Source organism: Electrona antarctica, assembly GCF_951216825.1.
Source record: "Electrona antarctica genome assembly, chromosome: 13".
NCBI classification, from domain to species: Eukaryota; Metazoa; Chordata; class Actinopteri; order Myctophiformes; family Myctophidae; genus Electrona; species Electrona antarctica.
In genome coordinates this window covers 33166357-33179322 of record NC_136794.1, presented here as the reverse complement: position 1 = coordinate 33179322, position 12966 = coordinate 33166357, and the positions used below count along the sequence as shown (strand labels likewise).

Sequence of the window (12966 nt, the reverse complement as noted above, 5' to 3'; positions counted from 1 at the left end):
TACAAGCTCACTGGAACACATGTTTCAATCAGCTATTCTCTGCACGCAACTACAGTATAAAGGAATTGCCATAACTCCAACCCTAAAGGTCTCCACACACCGGGCGCGAATCGGATGCGAATTCGGATTTTTAGCTGCGTTTCTCCATCGGTTTTCCGAAAAACGCGGCCGGTGTGCAACCACCTTAACAGACCTCTAAATGCTAATCCTAACCCCAACCGGAATCTTTTGAATTTCAAGTCTAACTCTATAAATCAGATACAGTTTTGATTGATTGATTGACGTATTTATTAACAGTTTGCAGAATTACAGTACATTTCAAGCATAACTCAATACAGAAAACTGTGAGTGGACGAACAATAAAGCACTAGACTTGTTTACAAGAGGGTCCACCTTTTTCAATTCATCATAACATTTAGAGACATACAAATATTTCTCAAATTCTACTCTACTCGAACATTTGACCCTCACAAGTGCAGTAATACAGTAATATACACACACACACACACACACACACATGCACACACACACACACACACACACACACACACACACACACATGCACGCACACGCACACAAACACACACAGCCCTTGGCATGATCCTCAGTGGCCCTACCAAAGCCATCCAGCCAGCCTGCCATGCCAGAAAGCTGGTGGAGGAAAAAATAAAACTGGAACCTGGTTATTTGACTTTGTGTTGATTCTGGAATGCATTCTGTTCACCAGGATAGTGTGTGTGTGGGGGGGAGGGGGGGGAGGGAAGCAGCGGGAGGGTCATGGAAGGGAAGTGTAACTAGACCTCCCCTCCCTCCCCCAGATTGGAAAACAATGGAGTTCATTGGCTGGACAGGGAGACCCCTGGACTTAGACGCCAATCAGAATGGACATGAACGGTCAATTTCAGTCCCGATGGAACTTGCCTGTTTCGTAATCCATGGTCTGCACTGACTTTTTCAATGTTAACTGTGTTTTTTTTTTTACTCTACAGATGTAAAATACTTCAAAAAAACAATGCAAAGGACAAAAAAAATCATAAAAAGACTAAAAAGACATAATACACAAAAACAATGCTGTCTCACTCTTAAGCACTCACTTGCATACTCATGCATTCACACACAAACAAACACACACGCGCGCACACACACACACACACACACACACACACACACACATGCACTCATGCGCATGCACACACACACATACGCACACACACACACCTGCACCTATGCTCTCACGCACCTATGCTCTCACGCAAACACACAGGCGCATATGCACGCACACGCAAGCACACATACGCATATGCACGCACACACCGTTTTATTTGCTCATGGCTTTTCTGAGATAAGACAAAACAAAAAAACAAAGAAAAAAATAAAATAAACGTAGGAAAATAATTATCAAGTTAATGAACAGTCACTGCATGGCGGCATCTATCTCACACACACACACACACACACACACACACACACACACACACACACACACACACACACACACACACACACACACACACACACACACACACACACACACACTGCTTCCCAGAGTTATTTCTTCTGCTCCCAAATCTTTTTCTTTTTCCAGTAGGACTTTAGCTGTTGTTTAGTAGGGAAGAAAGACAAATAAAAACACCTATCCTCGCTCTTGACTGGAGAGCATAACGAAACAAACAGAACACTTTGAAGTGAGAAACGAGCTCCATCCGAGTTCAAACATAATTGAGCGCCCGCGTCCACAAGGCCTTGCTGTATGGTTGCAATCAACTGCCTTGCAATCCTTGCAATCAGGGCTTCACCACCAAACCGCACCAAACCAAACCAAACCACCATCATCATCAACAACACATTCCCACACTGGTGTCATAATGGTTGACGGCTGGGGACAGATTTGACCACATGGCACTATTTGGTTCCGAGGGTACCCGCCTTGATGCATGCTGATCAGAAGAATCAGAAATTCGATTTTGTGCATAGTTCCTATCGTGCCGTTTTTATAAGAAAAAAATCACACCCATGTGAAGTGAGTGAGGGGGCATTTTACGTCATGATGATGTACAATGATAAGAGCTATCATTGTACATCATCATGACGTAAAATAGACACTAAGCCTATTTGCTCAGACACTATGACGTAAAATTCTCCATTAATTGTCATTTAATGTTTGTGTAGGACGAAGTTTCCTATATTTACTAAAACTGAATATAGATGGGGCTAACGCACCTAAACAAAAAATCTTAAGCGGAGTCCTCGCCCTCTCTACGTCCTGGGTTTGACCACGGCACTCCTGCATTCCAGTGTGGGCAGGGTTATGGGGATCTTGTAAATTGAGGTGGACGTCACCACCTTGCCATTTGGTCCGAGGTTGTCCCATGCTGTCACTATGTCACCATGCATCCATGCATGCATCCATCCACCGCCACACCTTGAAGTCACTACTAGCGGTTGGTGAGAGGCTACTTGAACCCTATAGCAACCCTATTATATTAGGCTGTGTGCATTCTGTGCCTCCCCAGGTTTCCAGCAGGTGAGATACCCATGTCTTGTTCCTGGTCATTTTCCCCAAGGCTTCATTTGATTGACTGATTTCATGGGCTCTTTTGATACTTTTGATGCTACTGAGCCCAATCAAACCAAGGTATGGGGGAAATGAACCTGGAACAGGAAATGGGTATTCCACCTTCTGGGAAACCCAAGACTACAGTCATGCACAGAGCCTATTCGGGGGCTAACACTGGGCGAAAATAGCCGAGCTATAAGCTGGTACCAGGTTCCAGCTTGCAGGTCGGCTACTTTCACCTGAGGATGTTTAGTGTCGAGCAATATAAACGGGGGGGCCTTGTATTGAGAGAGCCCTTGGGAATCTAGTCAACTAAGCATAGGGTTTATGAGGTGAATGTTCATGCCAGCTGGCCGTGCCCGCTTCTGTTTTGATGAACCCCAACCCCACCCTCAGGGGGGATGTGTCTACGGTGCAGCTCAGAACAATCGAAAAGAAAATCCTACAGCATGGAAGTGGCCCTTTATCCCCGGGCAGGGTCTCCTTGGTCAGCAGAATGTCTGCAGGAGACCGTCTTCCACAGCCAGGCTTATACTGTACTATATGAACAACTGGAGGCAGCTTTCTCTCTTCTACAGACACTAAACCTCTCTCTATCTCTCTCTCTCTCTCTCTGCTAAATACAGCGTGAAACAAACCAGAGATTAAGATGAATCCAATGTTCTTCTTCTTGTCTCTTCTTTGGGTTCACCGTTTCTTATTTATTTATTTCTCCCAGAAGCTGGATTAGATACAGAGGGAAAAATCCAGTGTTTATTCAACTCTGAAAGCCCTCTTGGGACTGTTTATTATTTTCTTTGTACACTTCCAGAGTTAAAGCTGCAGTCTGAACTATTACTGTGTTACTATGTCTTATACCCAGGATTCGAACCCGGGTTCCACTGCGTAAGCACCAAACATTTCTATACCGACTAGCAAATACAGAAGTGAATAATGTGTGGTTGTCATACACACCTGGACTTACACAGTGAACCACTGATAGATCGATTGGTTAAAATAATGTTTTATTCACGCACGCACGCACGCACGCACGCACGCACGCACGCACGCACACACACACAAAGGTTATGGATTGCAGCTTTAAGTGAACACTGTAGATTTTACATGTGTATAGTTGTGTTATTTTTCTGTTTGACTTCATGGATGATACAAACTAAAGGCATGCCCAAAGTTAAGATATACAATGGGTGTGTGCAAAGCTCCTCAATACAAGGGAGTACAATCATGAAGGGAGACGTTCAAGGCACTTTTGGGAGGCTTTTTTGATGGCGTGCGCGTGTGTGCGTGCGTGTGTGCGTGTGCGTGTGCGCGCGTGTGTGTGTGTGTGCGTGTGTGCGACCGTGCGTGTCCGTGTCCCACCCTGATGCACGTTTTGGGAGAGGTACCGGCTGAACATGACAACAGCTTGGAGTGCGTGCCCTAGTGGGTGATTGTGGTACTGTATGACTGACGGTGTCTTCTTTTTCGCTGTACATTTTGGACTCATTAGGTTTGGTTTTGACTTTGACTTGACACTCATTCATTATGGGGGCAGGATTCACATCATGTGCCATGCATGCAAACGCACGTGCGCGCTCGCACACAAACACACACACACAAGGTGAAGGTTTATTCACATTCTCATTTATGACAGACAAAGGTATAGGCCCACATCAGAATAGTTTATTTAACCACTTAAGCCCTGTATTTTATACTTAGGGATGATATGTTTGAAGTGGTTAAACAAAAGGCAATTCGCTGCATGCTACCAGCAGCTACCTGTGAGAAATAGATAGCCAAAGCTGACGCTCCCCGTAGCTATAGCTAGCCCACAGTAACACACGTGTTCTAAACAATCCCGCTGACAGATCTCACGTCATTTTACTCCACCGTTCCCCTTTTTTCACATGTTAGCTGTCATGGAGGTGCCCGTCCCGTCCTCTGTCGTCTCACGGGTGTGAGAACAGAGGCCCCAGGGCTTGTCCGTCATGGGCCCCAGGTGCTTCAGTCAAGTTGCCATTAATTAGATACAGTAGCCTTGGGTGACTTAGCAGTCTGGAAGGGGGAAAAACCCACAACAACCCTGAGCCAAAATGGTTCCAGCGGTTCTTCTCGCCCGGGCGGGCAACTCTGTGACAGAACGAACAGAACAGGCCGTTAGCAGAACGAAAAAGTCCCAGGAAAGATGAAATGGTGCATATATATTTATTATTTGTAAAGAAATAAAAAATAATACAAATAAATAAATAAAGGACTTAAACTTAAAAAGACATATTTTTGGAGGATGAAAGAATGAAAAGAATAAGCGAGTGGAAATTCCAAATAATAAATGACCCCTTCTATTTTCTCTCATGAATTACTGAATTTCATTCACCTGGGGAAAAAAAATACTCTATACCGTAAAAAGTCGTAGTTTTCATTTAATTGACTTGAAAGACTTTCCCACTTAAACTCTACAATACTTTGTTGATCCTGGAGCCCCAGGGCTCTGTACTTGGTCCCCTCTTTTTCCCACCCCGCTACACAAAATATGAGGACACTAGATGCTCACAACACGTCGTGTTGCGACAGTTTGTGAGGTTGTCGATCGAGTGAAAACATAAAGGTTACTAGTATAGAGGGACTCCGCTTAACAATGTATGGGGTTTAAGTGGTTAAATGAACTCTCCGGGTTACGTGTATAGCTGTGTATAGCTTTTCCAGCGCTGCCCCATCTCACTGAGTGCCACTCTGATGAGCCCTCCAGCTCTCCATTCATCCCTCGTTCCATCTCTCCTTCATCCCTCTCTCCTAATCTCTGTGTCCCGCAGCAGTTGTCCATGCACAATCAACTGCAGGAGCGCTGAATGCACACTTATATACACTTTGCCCAAAGATTTGCCGATTTGCAAGTTAAACTCCTGCGAATGAGACTGAGAGAGAAACGAGCGGCAGAGAGGCGGAAAAGGGAGTGATGGATTGGAAGGCGTGGAGAGGGAATTGTTTTATAACCGCACGGCCCATTAAACCTTTATTGCGTTCTTGCCCCCTAGCCCAACCTTAACACTTGATAACATTGCAATCGTTGGCCTAGCTACTGCAGCCAAACATCGTTGTTGCTCACCAGTGTAAAATAACAGTCAGTCTTTTTTCCCCCTTTTGTTAGAGTGCCCGGTTTTACCACGGGGCTGGCAGCTTACCAGGGACTGAAGTAGCTTTAGTTTAGGTTAGCCTCTTAGCACAGTGCAGATACTACAGTGAAGTCTCATATTTTAAAAGTCTAATGGTTATAGGTAATGTTTAACTGTTGACCACCTTGGGAACCCAGGAAGATTTAAGAACCAAGGATTTTGAGGCCACTGCTAACTGCTACGTACCCACCTAACGCAAACCGCTTCGATGTTTGCATCAATTAGACCACTGTTTCTCAACGTCGGATCCGGGGACGACCATGGGTCCAAATGGACCTTCATGTGTCTGTAACTCTGAGTGCACAAATGGAACCAAACGGAACGGTAAGGGTCCTTTTGGTTCCATTTGTAGGCTACAATGTAAACACCCTGATGCATATCAAACTTGGGGCCTCGTTGAAATGTAAAATGTTGACGAACACTGGGTTAGATGGGCAGTACAGCAGTACGAGGATAGCACGCCTCACTGTGAGACGAATGACCACGTCGTCGGCCCTCCACCGCGCCACCCTCCTTGGACTTCTGACACTTCTTCAGAGGTCCAAACTTCAGTTTCCTCAGGTGTCCACCATATATCACTGAGGTATAGCATTGTTACTTCTGGCAGCTTTGTACATAGCTAACTGTATGTCGACAAAACCTCGTTTGTATGTACGTACAGAACGAAACGCAAACAGTTTGGAGTGGAGACAAAACATCAGCGCTGAGTCCTCAGCCAGCATCTCCAGCCCAGAAACTTTTTGACTTTCCGATGTTTTCCTGACATCTGCTTTTCTCTCAAACCATGTCACTACTACACACACATATTTAGCCAAGGCACTTGCCATGTGCACACACCGCTAGCATAGCCTGCAACACTGTCAGATATCCACTGAACATTTTGTGTTACACTTCCAGGATGCTGTTTTGCTCACCAAGAATCAAGATATTTAGGTCTTTATTTCCGGATCAATTTGTTTTGATATAACTTGACTGAAACTCCAAAGTGATGACAAATGCTTTTGTGTCGATCTGTTTTGGGTGCGAAGATATCACCGCTTAGCAAGATCACATTCAATCATGTCCTGGTTGGGGTTTGGATTACTTCAGTATGCATCCTGGAGTGAGTCTGTCCGTGTCTGTGTTTGTTCATGCTTGATGTGTCAATATGGGATTTACATTATCTCTCTTCCCTCTCTCCATGTCTATGTCACTCCTCAATCCTCATTCCACTTCATCCCCACTATATCCAACTAATTACAGTACAAGACATTGGGGTCCAAACATCCTCACAGATCACAGATATACAGTACAACCATTGGGATAAAAAACATTTTTTTTCTGGATCAGGGCCCCGTTGATTCGTACATTTTGCTGGATTTTAGGTGTGTGTCAATATTGTCTACCATGCTTTACTCTACACACTCGCAATCGTTTTAGGTGCAGCTGTGTTGTTTACTAGTCTGCCATGTTATTAATCTGCTGTAGTTTTTAACCTGAGCTGGAAAACAAACTACGAAATCAGATTGATTAAGAAATCAATCAACACCAACATGCCGACATGGGTGTGAATCCAGTGTTACACATCTATAGCTCCATCTACTGCAGCGCCGACTCGTCACAGCTTTGTTTGCTTTTTTTGTTTTGTATTTTGAAACTTGACTTGCCCCCATTATTGCAGGTGTTTCCATTTCTGACAGTTGAATTTGGACATTGTAAAACCCTTACACTCGCATTGCACTCCACTTTGTGCACTATAGTGGTCCCAAAAAAAAGAGAAAAAAAAGAAGATATTTCGCACCTTGTTTCATGTACAGTAGCTTTCTCCTGCGTGCACTAGATTTTGAGCCACAACTTTTAAGGGGATCGCCATGCGATCGTCAAATTATGATAGGAGGCAAATCCCTGTTACCATTCCATTTTCCTTTCTCATAATACCTCTGGTAGGTGAGATCATACAGAAACAACGGTCATGTTCAACTCATGTTTCCATATTTGGCCTAATTTATACTTAGATGTGAGCGATACCTGCAAGCAACTAAGTACAACCCAGGCTTTAGCCCACCCTCAATTTCTGTACCCCCCAACGACCAACTGCAAATCATCACAGTCACTTTTTTAAGTTGAGCTATTTTTATTTCCGGGTTCTCTCTCTCTTTCTTTGACCTTCCTATCTTTTGCTGTACAAAGTGTTTAAAAATATGATTTGTATTATATGATGTTAGTACGGTAATGTTCTTTATTAAGGAAGAAGAAAATTTATTTTTGTTACTGGTCTGTTTCATAATTCCTTTTTTAAATTGGTATTGTAAGATATCTATGCAAGAACTGTTTAAGTGGAGCATTTTTATTTAAGAATGTAATATGTGTAATAAATGGTAGAATCTGCTCATGTTTGCCTGCCGTCTTGTTCTGTGTGTCATTTTATTGACTTCATCCCAGATCGAATGGCATGTAAGTGTACCATAGACAGTAAAAGGCTATTCTTCGATTCTGAATTCTTAACTCCCCTGGAGCATGGATCAGATACCAAATAACATAATGTATGTATTTCACTGAAGACATATTAAATGTCAACATATGTCTACATATTAAATCATCCTTAACCCATTTAGGCCTGACGTTGAAATAAAAACAACGTTCGCTCTGAAAGAATATATACCTATTCAAAGATTTGTGCCGCATTTTTACGATTTTTCAAAAATAGCTAAAGTATAACAGAATGCTTGAAACACCAAAAGGGGTTCTCGCCCAAAATGGGTTAAATGTCAACATATTCCATTTTAAATCATCCTTAACCCTTAAATTCAATTAATTGTTTCAATGGACTAAAATATGTGGCCTTGCCCCTAAAAGGATGAAATTCCAGGTCTATAACTTAGCAGATAACTGATAAATGGCTGTGTAAGTTATGCTACCCAGCAGCACAGTCATTAGAATCAGCCCCATCTGTACCAGCGGCAACATTAAAAGTGATTAACACATTAATGCATTACTAATTACAATCCAATATGATTGTGCAATGGGCCATTGTGGATACTGAATACATTTATTTATATGTAAGTATCTTATAATACCAAATAACTTTTAACATTTTAAATGCAGGACTTTTTACCCAAATCTGCCCATTTGGGTCCATATAAACTTGTACTGTGCAGCACTCATGAACCCTTGTTCACACACATTCTACTCTCTCAGCTAGTATATGGACCCAAATGGGCCCGTTCAGGCCCATTTGGGTCCATACACTCTCAGAGTAGTATTTTATCGTGCATAGCACTCATGCCTTATGAACCCTAGCTCACAGAAAAGTGAATAATACAGCTCCTATATTGGCTCCAAAATTACTTCCACTGTGCTGCATAGTTGCACATTATTCCTGGATAATGACCAGTTAGACAGACGGAAAAATGTGTCGGAGCCGCGGGCACATCGAGAACCGCCATCCTATAACTATAACAAAAGGCCTTTTCATTTCGACATTACTGGCCATTTAGGGTTTTATTACAAATTAGGACACTGGTCATGAATATCTATGGCTTCCAGTTTTTAATTAGTACTGTTGCTGTGTTGTCCATGACCCAGCTGTCATATGCTGTAGTCCAAAGCCACACTGTCCTGATGGCCAGATTGAAAGATGTAATCAAATAACTAATTGGGTCATTAGGCAGTAATTAGGTGAGAGAAAGACATATCTGTTCCTGTGTGTGCGGTAATGCAGTGATTGCTACTGTTGGCTACCTGTACGGGACATAATTAACCACTTCTGTGTCTCATGACATCCACATTTATGCACCACGTCTCTGTACTTCTGTCTGTCTGTACGTGTGTACGGCTGTAATGCACGTAACACGAGAACCATTCGCCCCACCGACTTCAAATTCGACACATGTGTTCCATACCCCCCACAGGGAGTGCACTGCTGAGTACCAAGCAGGGAGTCATTGGGTGCCATTTTCGTAGGTTTTGGTGTTATTTGGTAATTGAACTTCGACCTCCCAATCTCAGGGCAGACACTCTAACCACAAGGCCACTGAGGTGGTCGCTGGCCACTGACTGCAGTCCCAAATCAACATGCCATTCAGTGAGTGACAACAACAAAAGAAGACTTGAAGAAAGAAAGACAGTATAGCCATTATAGGAGATTAGCTTCATCTGGCTAGATGAACTGATTCTCCTTACACTGTTAAATATTTACAGTGACGGCCGACGGCTCCAGAAAATCGTGACTGGGGGTGCTATGGGGGTGCTGGCTTTTTAGAGGGGGGGCTAATGCATCTTGGTTTACATTAAAGTCAGTCAATTGGGCTTGTTTGGAGGGGGGGGCTTAGGGGGGCCCCTGGAGCCGTCCCTGAATATTTAGTACAATCTATAGGGTCTATGGTCTTCTAACCCAGGTCCTACAGTACATGGATGATAACAGTTGTAGGCGACCAGTAGCTTCGACGTAATGTAGGCTACACTTGGCATGGGAGATATTGTACTTTGAGCTTCAGGCAGTAATACTTGTCATGCCACATTCCTTCCTACCAAACACAGGGTCTACGTTTCTCAATATAGAAGACATAAGGGAGAGCACCTCTTACCACTGTAGCTGAACAAGTAATATTGTATTTATTTACTATTGTATAACATAATCGTCACTGAATCGGATTTGACTTGATGTGACTGCAGTCTAAAGCAGGCCTTTTTACTCTCTTTTTTTTTTTAACAATATATTTATTGCATTTTTCTTTTTTTAAACAAACAGACAATACAACAGAACAATACACAATACATAATACAGACAGTACAATTACTTAAAAAACAAAAACAAAACAAACATACAGTACATACATATAAATACAGTATATTAAAACAAAATAAGGGCACTTAGACTGGTAACAACAACAAGACCAAATAGCTGCATAGAGTACAATTAAACACTTTCAGTTTCAACCATTAAATAAGACAAATCATTAACCGTAATATACTGGATAAACCGTCCCCATATCCTATCAAACATCTCTTGTTTATTTTTCAGCGTATAAGTGATTCTTTCCAGAGGAAGACACAATGACAGCTCCCTAAACCACTGAGCAATACTGGGTTTGCCTACCTTTTTCCACGATAAAGCTATAGCCCTTTTGGCTTGTAGTAAACATAAATCTAGAAATCTTTGTTCGCTACTCTGAATCTTATGGCCAGGTGGATAAAGACCTAATAGAAACAGTTTCGGGTCAAGCTCAATATTTATCAACAATATCTTCTGAATCTCCCTCCTTACTTCTCCCCAGAATTCTTTCACTCTTGGGCATGCCCACAGACAATGGAAAAGTGTACCTTTGTCTTTACCACATCTGATACAAGTATCTGGAATATCTGCACTAAATTTATTTAATTTCTCTGGAGTGATATACACCCTCATCAGCCAATTATATTGCAATAGTTTTAACCGAGTGTTACCCGTCTGGGATTGAGCCTCCGTACAGGCCGTGCTCCACTCTTCCAGTGTCAATTCCTCTTGCAGATCAGCCTTCCATGCATTATATTTGGATTCAGAGGATTCGGGAGAGAATTCTACTAACATAGAGTATAAGTCAGAAATGATGCCCTTATTAAAGGGGTTTCTGATAAGCTCTTTCTCTATTATTGACAAGGGAGGGAGTGTCAGAGAGTTCACCTGTTTAACCCCTATAAAGCTTCTGAGTTGTAAATACTTAAAGAAGTGTGTACGAGGTAAATTGTATTTAGCAGCTAGTTCATCAAAAGAGAGTAGATTCCCCCTTTTGTCAAAAACATCCTTCCATTGTTTAATCCCTTTCTCAGCCCATATCTTGAAGCCCCCATCCGCCCTACCTGGGGTGAAATGTTCATTTCCCCAAATTGGGCTGAATCGAAAACTGGGTTGGATATCCAAAAGATACAGTCTGACATCCTGCCAAACTTTAATCATGTTTTTAACAATAGGATTAGCGGTATATCTTTTCAGTTTTTTACTCGAATTAGAGTAGAGATATTCGGGCAGCGGGAGCTTCAAAGAGTATGATTCAATGTTCCTCCACGTAGGGGATCCCCTCTCTGTATAATAGAACATTATAGTTCTCAACTGAGCTGCCCAATAGTACCATAACACATTAGGGCACTTTAGCCCTCCTCTATCATAAGGTAGATATAACAGCGATAAACGGAGCCTGGGGCGTCGGTTATTCCAAATAAAATTACGAAACAATTTTTCCATCTTAGTAAAAAAAACGTCAGGAGGCGGCAAGGGGATATTCTGAAACAAATACAACAGTTTAGGGAGTGTGTTCATTTTGAGGATATTTATTCTACCTATAAGAGAAATTGGAAGGTTTGACCATCTGTCCAACGCCTCAGTAATAGACTCTATAATTGGGTTATAATTCTGATCTACCACATCTTCTAGTTTAGGGACAATCTGGATACCTAAATAGGTAAATTTGTCTACCGTTCTAAAGTGACTTGTGTAATTCGGCGGATTAGCTCTCTCTTTTGGGTTAAGGAGCATTATAGAAGATTTTGAATTGTTAACTTTATAACCGGATATACTGCCAAATTGCTTAATGAGCTCCATAAGCCTTGGTATTGACTGTTCCAGATTTTTTAGAAAAAGAATCACGTCATCAGCATATAAAGCAATTTGATGATCAAACCCGCCAATATTTATACCTGTAATTCTTGTACTTCCCCTCACCGCTACAGCAAAAGGCTCTATTGCGATTAAAAACAAAAGGGGGGATAAAGGGCATCCTTGTCTGCAGCCCCTACCTATCCTTAATTGCTTTGATACAATATTATTGGTGATTACTTCTGCATAAGGGTTGTTGTACAAGAGTTTGACCCACCTACAAAACTTTTCTCCGAGGCCAAAGCGCTCCAAAAGTTCAAACAAGTAAGGCCATTCGACTCTATCGAATGCCTTCTCTGCGTCCAGTGACAGTAAGGCAGTATCTGGCGCCCCCTTCTGGTCATGTAAAATATTTAGGACCCTCCTCACATTATGAAATCCCTGTCTTCCAATCATAAAACCGTTTTGATCTCCCGTTATGATTTCAGGTAATAAAACCTCTAGTCTTTTGGCCATAATTTTACAAAGTATTTTTAAATCTGAATTCAATAGGCTAATAGGCCTCATATTTTCACATTTATCGTTTGATTTCCCCGGTTTTGGGAGAAGGGTGATCAGGGCTCCTCTCAGAGTAGGCGGGAGTATACCAGTCTGGAAAGATTCTGAAAACATTTCCAGAAGGGGTGTTTTGAGTTTGGATATGAACTTTT

General features: G+C 42.3%; 1 long non-coding RNA gene across 1 annotated transcript; it reads left to right on the top strand.

The window, feature by feature from the left end:
• Nucleotides 1–3875: 3875 nt before the first annotated feature.
• LOC306935227 lies at nt 3876–8075 on the top strand. The gene is made up of 2 exons (XR_013791366.1): nt 3876–7261; nt 7294–8075. It is a non-coding gene; the product is annotated as an uncharacterized lncRNA (long non-coding RNA).
• Nucleotides 8076–12966: the final 4891 nt, after the last annotated feature.